The sequence below is a fragment of the Ammospiza nelsoni genome, chromosome 3, assembly GCF_027579445.1.
Source record: "Ammospiza nelsoni isolate bAmmNel1 chromosome 3, bAmmNel1.pri, whole genome shotgun sequence".
Classification (NCBI taxonomy): Eukaryota; Metazoa; Chordata; class Aves; order Passeriformes; family Passerellidae; genus Ammospiza; species Ammospiza nelsoni.
In genome coordinates, this window is record NC_080635.1 from 45,299,217 (window position 1) to 45,309,299 (window position 10,083).

General features: G+C 40.5%; 1 long non-coding RNA gene across 1 annotated transcript; it reads right to left on the minus strand.

The window, feature by feature from the left end:
• Positions 1-465: 465 nt before the first annotated feature.
• LOC132070493 (uncharacterized) lies at positions 466-9,084 on the minus strand. Its single transcript, XR_009418009.1, has 3 exons — positions 8,919-9,084; positions 4,346-4,403; positions 466-741 (listed from the first exon to the last, which is right to left on the minus strand). It is a non-coding gene; the product is annotated as an uncharacterized LOC132070493 (long non-coding RNA).
• Positions 9,085-10,083: the final 999 nt, after the last annotated feature.

Consider the following 10,083-nt stretch of genomic DNA (forward strand, 5'->3'; position numbering starts at 1 on the left):
TTCCCATTTTTAAGTTTAGCTGTCCTGAGGAAAGCCCTCCTCTCCTCCATCTCCACTGTGCAAGCAGTGTGTGAGCCTAGAGACCACTTATGGTATAGATAACAGTGTCATGCCAGTACAGTAAACTTTGTTGACATCTACTGTGACACACAAAAGGAGAAATCTCTACTTGTTACCCCTGCTTTTAATATCTGTACTATGTTATACCAGATGGACAGGTTTCATTGAGGACATGTTTATTAAAGCTGGTGTATTTATCTTAGTAAATATTTACATCTATGTGCTTCCATAGAAGCTGTGTACATGACAGAGTAAATTCAGTTTAAAAGCCCAAACACAGCACAGGAGGTAGCAGAAATAATTCTCCAGGCCTCAGCAGAATCCACATCTCTCCCTTTTGCCAGTCTGATACCCAGTCACTTTCTAGTTTCATTATATAAACATATTACACAGATGTTGGTGCTTTTATGTTGCTTCTCTTCAAAAGGTTTATGTGAGTGTCTCTCAGGTTAGGGCTGAATCATGTCCTGCCTGCAGACCCCCAGGGATGTGCAAAGCTTCCAGTGCCCAGGCTTGCCCTTTACTTGTGTAGATGCCACCATGGGATCTGGACTCCTGTACAAGAGCAGTGGGCTGTGGGGTCAGCCTGTGACAAGGACATTCCCCTGCACTGCTGCAGGCTGTGGCACTGACTGTGTGCGGCGCTTCGGGCTGAGAAGCTTGGGAGTTCACTAACTGGAGCTGCAGCGAAAGGAGAAAGCAGTCACTAAGCATGAGGAGTGCTGAGGGAGAGAGAGATTTAACAGTGCCCAGTGGAGATGCCTTACTAAACTAATACAAACCTAATAAACAGAAGAGCTGCTAAATATCAAAAGGAGTTAAGCAATGAAAAGTGGCAGAAAGCCAAGCTGCAATACTGAGCCTCTTAAGGCAAAGAGAAAGTACTCAGCAAACACACAGTTTGTAATACAAAACGAAGGGGCAGATAATTTTAATAAGATTTGCATTGTATTAATAACCTTCTGTGCATTTTTTCTGACTGAAAATATTTATGTACATCCAGTGCATGAAGGATGATCAGAGAAGTGATGTTGTCTTAAATATATTCTTTGAAGTTGAGTGTTTCTTCCTTGGAAATAAAAAATAGCTTCTAAAACTATTTAAAAATGCAAGGGAAACTCCTTTCCATAAATCTGAACTCCAGGGCTATAGTATGAGGAGAACATGGAGTTATTTTCAGGAAAAAGAGAAAGTGCCACAGAAGAGAAACATTACACATGCACTTGCCTCTCTAGCTCCTGAACTCCAGGGTACTGGGCCCAAGTCCCTGGTCACCATGGTGACAGACAGATGTGAAAGCTCCCTCTGAACAGACCAGCAGCTGCTGCTGTCAGTGAGGCCCCCAGAGAGGCAGTGAAAGGTGGGAGACAGTGGCAGCCTTTCCCCAGCCTGCAGAGGAGGATGCCCATGGTGGTTCAGAGGCCTCTCAAAACCATGACCTGATGCAGCAGAAACTCTGCTGCAATGCACAGGCTGAGGCAGGGCGAGCACAAAAACGGCACAGGGAGTGGGATTGTCCCTAAGAAGCTGGTCTCATGCAAAGGCAGGGAACAAAGGAGGCATTAATATGCAGCCACTGGCGCTTTAGGCAGCATCCATAAGCAAAGAAGCCATTTTCCTCAGAGGTGGGGCTGAAATGGAGGAGATGACTGAGCGCCATAGGGCCACATCCCAGTGCAAACCAGTTCTCTTTTCTGCCTGTACTCCTCATGTTTAGTGTTTGCATAACAAAAGTGTCCAATCTGCACAGCAACATGCAGGAGCCTGGGTGTTCCTGAGTCAAAGACTCTTTGGCACAAGTTATTGCTCTGATCCCAAGTGTGGGCAGGCAAAAATGAAATGAAGTCCACCACAACTGGAGTGAATTTTACCCCTATATAATGCTGGTTTTTGGAAAGAATAATTTGAAGTAATACTCCCCTGATTGTATTATTTGCCCTGTGAGTCAGGAAGCTTGCACACTGCCCATTTTTCCCTGGGATATGTCTGTGTATCCATGTGGATATCATGCCTCATTTTGCAAATTGCTCTAGCTGCACTTTTGGGTAAATATATCATTAACATTTTTCCCAGTCTTGTTACTGACTTGGCTAACCATTGACAAAATCATCCTTTTTACAAAGCCCATAAAAACTCCTGGTCTTCAAAGATGCAGGTGATGAGTTGAAGACTCCTGGAATGTTGTTCCATTTGCACATGAGAACTAGAAATACTTAACCCGTTTCTTTGTGCAAGATTTCCATACTTCTGGGGCAACTCTTTTTGTACCCCTACATAAACCCTCAGTAGGTAGAGAGGGACTTTGGTACCATTTTTATAAACTGTATTTGTGCTTCTCCAGCTTCCTGTGTACTGCTGGACAGGGAAGAGGTCAGAAATCAGTTGATCACTAGCTTTCACTGTAGAAAGCAAACTATGGCAAACAGCACCAAGGGCAGGCAGGCTGGTATGAAGAGATCTGTCAAGAGATGACTGGGCTGTTTTCCTAAGGGGAAAACCATCATTGTGGATAACAAGGTCCAATAACTAAGAAGTGATTTCAGTAATTCAAATTTTAAAGGAACATACCGTGGTAAGCAAAGATGTAGAAGAAGACACATCTAGAGGGAGGGAAAGCAGAAAGATATGCTTTTTCTTGGAAAAGCAAAGTCTGTTGCATGGATACTCCTGCACCTATAGACATAATTTGAATTTTGACTCAGCCCTGTAATCAAAGGGCACTGCCAACTATGTCCAGTGAATTAACAAATGTTGGCTTGTCTGGAAGGAAGAGCTGCATCACTACAATTATTTCTGATGGCACTATTTGCCTAGAAGATATGCGCCTTAAAAAAGACTCCTTGGCATGTCAGTGGAAATGAGTAAGAGCTTGACTCATGGACCTTGTCTTGAGGACCCACCTCAAGAAGAAGCTGCATTCTGTCATGCTTAAGGGTATATTTGGGGAGACTGTTTTGAGAAAAAAAACTGACTACTTCTTCCCCAAAGAGGAACCAATACAGGCTTTCATATCTCATGATCATCCAGATCCATTTCCCAAGTCCTCAAAAATGTTTTTCTGTGTTGTGTGGCAATGACTCATGGACTAACCACCCAGGGAAGGGAAAAGTCAAACTTTGGGAGAATCTACATGCCTTATGGCTATGGCACTAACATCAAAAGGGAGTGGAATCTTCTTCTTTGCTCCAGCCTTCTCATCCTTCCTCCTTTTTCTGGCCCTCAGGGCTGGCCCAGCTCCCTGGCCAGGCACACAAGCAGCGGACAGCAGAATGGAGAGCAGGGGACTGGGCAGTTGGAAGGGCATGGAGAGGAAGGAAGCCCTCTCCTTCTGCTGGCAGGGAGGTGTTGTAACAACTTAGTCGCCATGTACAGCTTTGGGTGCTGAGAAATGTGCAAACACTTTCATAAACATTGGTGTGAAACAAATAGTTGGGGTCACAGGGAAATCACTTCTCTCTCTACCTACCCTCAGCTGCCAGACTCCAAAGTAGCACACCAATTGCGAAAGAACATTGACTTTCAAGTTGCAGGCTATGTTTCAAGTCCAAGATGACAAACCACCATAAATGTACTTGTAATTTGCCTTCAAGAGAGGAGGATGTTCTGCCACCGAGCGACTGTACCACATATGGTTCCTGACCCTGTCTCTCTCTCTCAGAGGGAAAGCAGGTGCCTTTTCCATACAGTATGTGTTCCTAGCCATAAAACAGGCGAGGCATTTGTCATTCAGAAAAAAATGATGAAGGTTGAAGTCAAGAAAAGAAAACCCAAGTGATAAAGGTCCATTTTACATCTAGAAGATGCAGGCAATAAAGTCATGAGTCACCCTTAACAAATTCGTCTGCAATTTTGTGACTAATGCATTAAATTATATAATTCACAAATGTCCAGCCCTTTAGGATTTTACTAAAAGCTATTTGCTGATTTAGAGAAAGAGATAGCAAAATGAAGTGAAAAAGCAGGGCCTTCTGGAGAAAGGGAAGCAATCAGCACTAATGGATTTATTGTGCAAAAGCCCACGTGGTTGAAGAACTGTGCACGTATGCACACATCTGGCTGCTTCGGCTGTCAGTAATCATGAATGCAGCTTGCTGATGCCAAACAAAAATCTGCATAATACAGTAAGTTATCTGTTCATTTTTATAATCTAGATCTCAATATATTAGCCACAACTGTAGCAACAACAGAAAACAAACAGTTAAGTTTTCCAGGAGAAAGTTAAATTTGTACAACGTTAATCAAAGTCCACACCAAACAACTCAGGTAATAGGTTGGCAGAGCTTACCTACTGAAGTCACAGAGGCACTGCTCCAACATTTGCAATGAAAACAGCTGGGATATCCCTGCCAAAACAAAGGAAAAGTCGTTCTCTTTCTGATCCACATCAATGGCCCCTGAATACAGATCAGAAGCGTGTGCACCTTTGTTACTGCATATACTCAGCACATTGCAACACCAACAGCACTTAAAGAAAATGTAACCTCAGAGTCAGAGGTGCATAAGGACCAAATTTCTATCTCAAAACACCAATGAAAACTAAAGTTGTGAGGAGGGCACATGTGGTAAGTGGGTAAGAAATCATCAAATAGTTTCACTTTAGGAGAATAAGCTAAATCTCTTCCCTTCTCTCTTGTTCATTAGCACCCAGTACTTTTCATGTTCTAGGGCTGTTGTCTCAGCCATGTCAATTTGGATTGGTTCACCCCTGGTTTCATAATATTTAATTGTCTTTCATAAAACCCGGCTCTTGCATTTATGTGGTCAGTGAAGAAACTCCACTTCCCCTTTAAAAGTTACTCATATCCTCAGAGTTGCAGATTGAAACACAGAAAATGAAAGTGCTAAAGTCTCAGAAAACAGAAGGCTAAAAAATAAATTAATATTCAGCATTTTCAGAAACATTATGAGTTTTAAAGCAATTTTTTTTTAATAGGAAGACTGATTCATGGCTTTTGGGTCTCTGGTATGATAAGCATAATTTTACATAGCCTTCTTCCCATGGCAGTGAAGAGGAGCTAAATAATTCTCAGTGTTCTGAGGCTGGTTAATATCACCCACAATACAGCAGAATTTTACACCAGAAAGATAGCTGATTACACGTATCTATTTTATAAAAAATGAGACTTTACCATAAATATATGATTCCTTAAAGTTCCACTTTGAAGATTTTAACCTTTGGTTAGTGATTCTAAAATATAACACTCTGTCTTTAAAAATCACACTCTTAAAATGCAATTTTGGGAAAGCTGTTGGAAAAAAATAGTATGTTTCAAAAAATTATGTTAAGAAGGCATCCTGTTTAGCAATTATTAAAAGTAATGATTTCCAACTAATTTAAAAAAAATTCTTTACATACTGCACTGTTCTTTCTTGATTATAATCTTACTATCAATAAACCAGGAAATGCTACAGAAAAAAAATAAATAACACACTGTCAATTTTAACAGGGAAATTGTATTTTCAGTTGATTATTTGCAAGGAATGGATTAGAAACCTGTTTTTAAAGGAGAAGTGAGATCATTTTACACAATTCTTGTTCTTCTAAGTAGAGGGACTCTGTGGAGGCATGTCTTGCAAGCGTGCAGCGTCTGGTTCTGATAACAACCCTGGGCAGCCACAGAATCTGCCAATTTTAGATCACTGTGGTACATTTAACACAACAGGACACATCAAAGGAGAAGCAGGATATATTCATCTCAGCACAGAGTGGGTAGGTTGAGATGAGTTAAATGAAGCTCTGATTCTATACACGATACATTTAAACTACATGTTGTGCTTTGAATATAAACGAAATCTGCTTTACGCAACATTTATGTAACATTTTTCCTCATTAAGAATTTATTAACAATTTCATCAGCACTGACATCACAAGAAGGAGCAGCAAAAAAACACCCAAGTCCATTTAAAACCATTAATTAGTTGGGCAATCTGATTGTTCATTCAGAGCAGCTGTTGCCTCCTTGGGGTTTCAGTGATCAGCTGTGGAAACAAATGCACACTGGAAAATATTAAAATAAGAGAAAACTGGGTTTTGATTTTTTGTTGGTTTTGTTTGTTTGGTTTTGGTTTTGTTTTTTAAGGAAACAATCACAAACAGTCCTCAAAGGTGGAAAAATTCCATGAAGGCATCAGGTACATAAATCTGCGCAGTCAAAATTGAGTTTAGTTTTCCTGAGGAGCATTTAGAATGTTGAAGATGTCTCCTGCTGCTGCACGATTTACTTCCCTAATAAAGACCATGGAGTACTTTTCTGAACCACAGCCATGTGGAGCTTTACTGTATACTGCAACTCTTTGTTTGATTCATAATTATCCGATAGGATTTGCAGCTTTGGCCTCTGCTCCCACTGAAAGCAATGGGAGCCATGTTATTGATTCCAAGGAGGTGCAAGTGTCAGCAGCTTTTCCATCCACAGCAACTACATACATGCAAGAACATGCCTCTTTGGGCTCCAGTTACTTAGAAGTTAAATGTACCAGAAAATAGTGCACCTTTATCTTCTCTTTACTTCCTGCTGCCAGTGAGGGCAGGCACTGACAACACTGACTGCAATTCCCCTTTTTGTCTTAAGGCACCAGCTCCTACATGGCTGCTACCTCTACAGAGAACCAGGAGCTGTTATAGGCCCTGTGCTACTGCCTAGGTTGAGGGGACTTTTGAACCAAGGTGGTTTCAAATCTGAAGTCCTTTGAAGGATAATGACCTTCATTTTCCCTTGAACAGAGGCTCACTCAATTCTTTTGCACACCATGACTGAGTTATAGTGGTAATTTCAACCGAAAACCATTAGCCAGCTAGTGTAAATCTCACAATGTCAATGACATATCTTGCTTTTAATGTAATTTTAGAAGTGGTCTGCTCATGCAGTCTTTGCAGTCATGTCTTAGCTGGTGCAGGATGTATTGATGAGAATAGATTTTTTTCATGTCTGTTCCAGAGGGAAGGTGAGTCACTATAATAAAATCTAAGGCTATCCTTCCCTCCCCTCACATGATCACAATTCCAGGAAATCTTTTTTGTCATGCCTCAGTAGTAACTGCAGATCAACCACTGAAAACCTCTGAAATCCCATCTCTTCAGATAAGGCCATATAGCTGGTCAGTCACATTTTCTTCAAGTGCCCCTAATGAGCAAGGTTAGAATACAGTCAACATATTTAAAAATAAATTAAGTTCCAAAATCACAACCCTTACTACTGAACTAATTTCTGTGACAACTTCCACAGGGAAAATGTGTCCACTTGTTCCTCCTTCATCACAGAGTAGACAGAAAGAACTGTTTCAGCCTTCAAAGGACCAATGACTTGTCCCCAGAGTTATGGACTGCAGCTTTTAAAAGCAAGCTTGTGAAAGATGTTTGCTGATATTACCTAATTTTTTATTTACTAAAATCAGAGGCTTAGAGACCTTGTCGGTTGGTGGCTTTTATGAACTCTTAGTTTTAAATTTCCCCTGATCTTACAGGCTGAAAAATTTTCAACTAGTAATTTTTAATATAAAAATGTTCCTAATTATTTTGAGAATTAAAGTATAAGTGCTGAATATACTATTTTGTTTCTTTTTAAACAGAGAAATACCCATGAGCACGATTATACATCCTCTTCCTGATTTCTGCCTAATAATGTAAATTGGCTTTGATCTCTCCTAGCTTCTATAGGTAGCTCTGCAGGGGAGGATATTGGGTATTTTTACCAATTCTGTATGAAATCTGTGAGTTTGCTTTCTGCAAAAAAGAAATCAGCTAATTATGATTTTACTGCTTTTTATATTTGCATGAGCTTTCAATTCTGAATTTTCAAATTTACTTGGAATGAAACACCTACTGATACACCTACTGTGTACAAGAAAAACCCCCCACCTCCCTTGTAGATCCCTGTCCTGATTCGGAGACTGTCTAGAAAAACTGCCTCATCTTTAGTCCCATTATTTTTCTGTATTACAAAGAGAAAGGAGACCTACTTTTCTTTCAAAAGGGAAATTAATCTTAAATGCATAATACACTGTTGCTACTCTGTTGTGAAGAACTGGAGGTTATTACAGTTTTTTCACATGCTCTGATACAACAGCTTATGTTGCTACCACAATTCTGTTACACGCTCATCAGACTTGGGGTTTGTTTTACAAATACATTTGCTTCCAGTTGCCAGCCTAACCCCTGAAATAGGATATTCTACAAGTGCAAGTTGCAAAGAAAGCAAAGAAAGTTAGCATTTTACTCTCAAGCAAACAAATAATATTAGGCATTAACTAGTGTGAGAAATTTTATCTTGTAAAAAACACTTAGTTTTTTACTTTGAACTTAGTTGTTCAAAGTAAAAAAGAATAACATGTAATCACAAGAGGGGATGCCATTCTTTGGGATATTGAAGAGAAGGAACTAGACCTATAATTTTTCCAAGAATATTTTCTTCTGACAGTTCCCAGTGACCTTGCTAAGATACTGAGAGGAAACCTACTCAGTAAGAGAGACAAACATTCACTTGAATACTTTAAGTATTCAAGACAAACATATGAATACTTTAATATATCCCCTTGCAGGGATAAATACAACCTCTACTATTTCAACGGAGGGGGAAAAAAAGACAACCACAGAACAGTTTTCAATGAAAGATGTCAAAACGAAACATCTACTCCAGGTATGCAACTCTGTAATGGTGCAAACTCCCACTGAGTTTGTTGTTGACTGGATAGAGGGAAAAAGAAAACAAGGAGGAAAGAGTGAGCACAAGATTTTGTCAGCCAGATTTCTAGAAAATTGTTGATGAGGTAGGAAGACCTTTGACTGTGAATTGTGCCTTTAAACCCAGCATGAGGATAATTCTGCTCTCTGTGCACCAGTTAAACAGAAAGTCACTCACTTCATTTCATTTGACTGATTTAGACAGCCTCTGCAGAGAGCAGGAGTTGATCAAATGTGACTCAGTGTGTTTGCCTGCTGCCGTCAGCCCCAGAGGAAAAGTCTCACAGCTGCTGAATTTCCTGGAGCTTCTGAAGAGCTGTGGTTGGTAAAAAGTGGCCAGCCCTAGAAATGAACACAAGATGATTTATTCTGGGATTTCACAAAAGACAGTGCAAGAGAGGGAGTGCAGTCCAGAGGAGCCAGTGGTAAGCAGAGATACAGATGTGCTTGGAATGCTCTTCTGAGAGGTGCAGGAACAGCACAGAATACAGCAGCTCATCTTGCAGCTATCTATGAGTTCCCAGGCTTGTCCTCACAGACCTAGCAGGCAGTGGTTCCATCACTAAAAGATCCAGCTGAAGAGGTTTCCTGCACCAGAGAGTCATCCCTTCCTCTCCTGTAAAAGGTGATGCTGTCACCAGTACAGGTTCTCTCAGACACAGTTCAAGAGTCCAATCACACAACCCATTGAATCAGCTGCAGCAGGGAGGGAGAGAGGAAAATTTTAAGGCAGATTTGTCACCACATGTTTGCACCATGAGGGTACAAACTGAGCTGCTCTGCAGTGCAAATCTGTGCAGCTCTGGAGTCTTACTGCATTGACATTCAGATTTGACAAGCTAACTCAAGATGAGTTCTTGTGGACAGCAGTTTATTTGGATTAGTGCTGTGATGGAAGCAGGCTCTACAGTGCTCTCGCTGAGCTTTCTTTCTTGAGCATGAAGTACATTGTGGGGACAACACCTATTTTAATAAAGCATAAGATTTCTTCTTTCTCTTCCCATATTCAGTGAAAAGTGCTTGCTTTATCCACAGGCTCTGGACTCCATTTTTATGTACTGTGAACTATTAACTCTTCAGGTTTTAGACATTGCACAACAGCTGATCCTATCAAATGTGTTATGCCCAACAGTCTGAGCACTGTTAAATGAAATTATGAAGGTCTCAGACAAAAAATAATATTTAAATACCTGTGTTACATCATGCTGGTGAACTTTTGGACTTGGACTGATCACTACACATGGAGTTACGCAGAACATTTAAGGAAGTAGAATAATAACCTGATTCTGCTCATCAGTCAATTTCTGTGATGCATGGAGAGGTTGCAGCTTTATACTCCTACC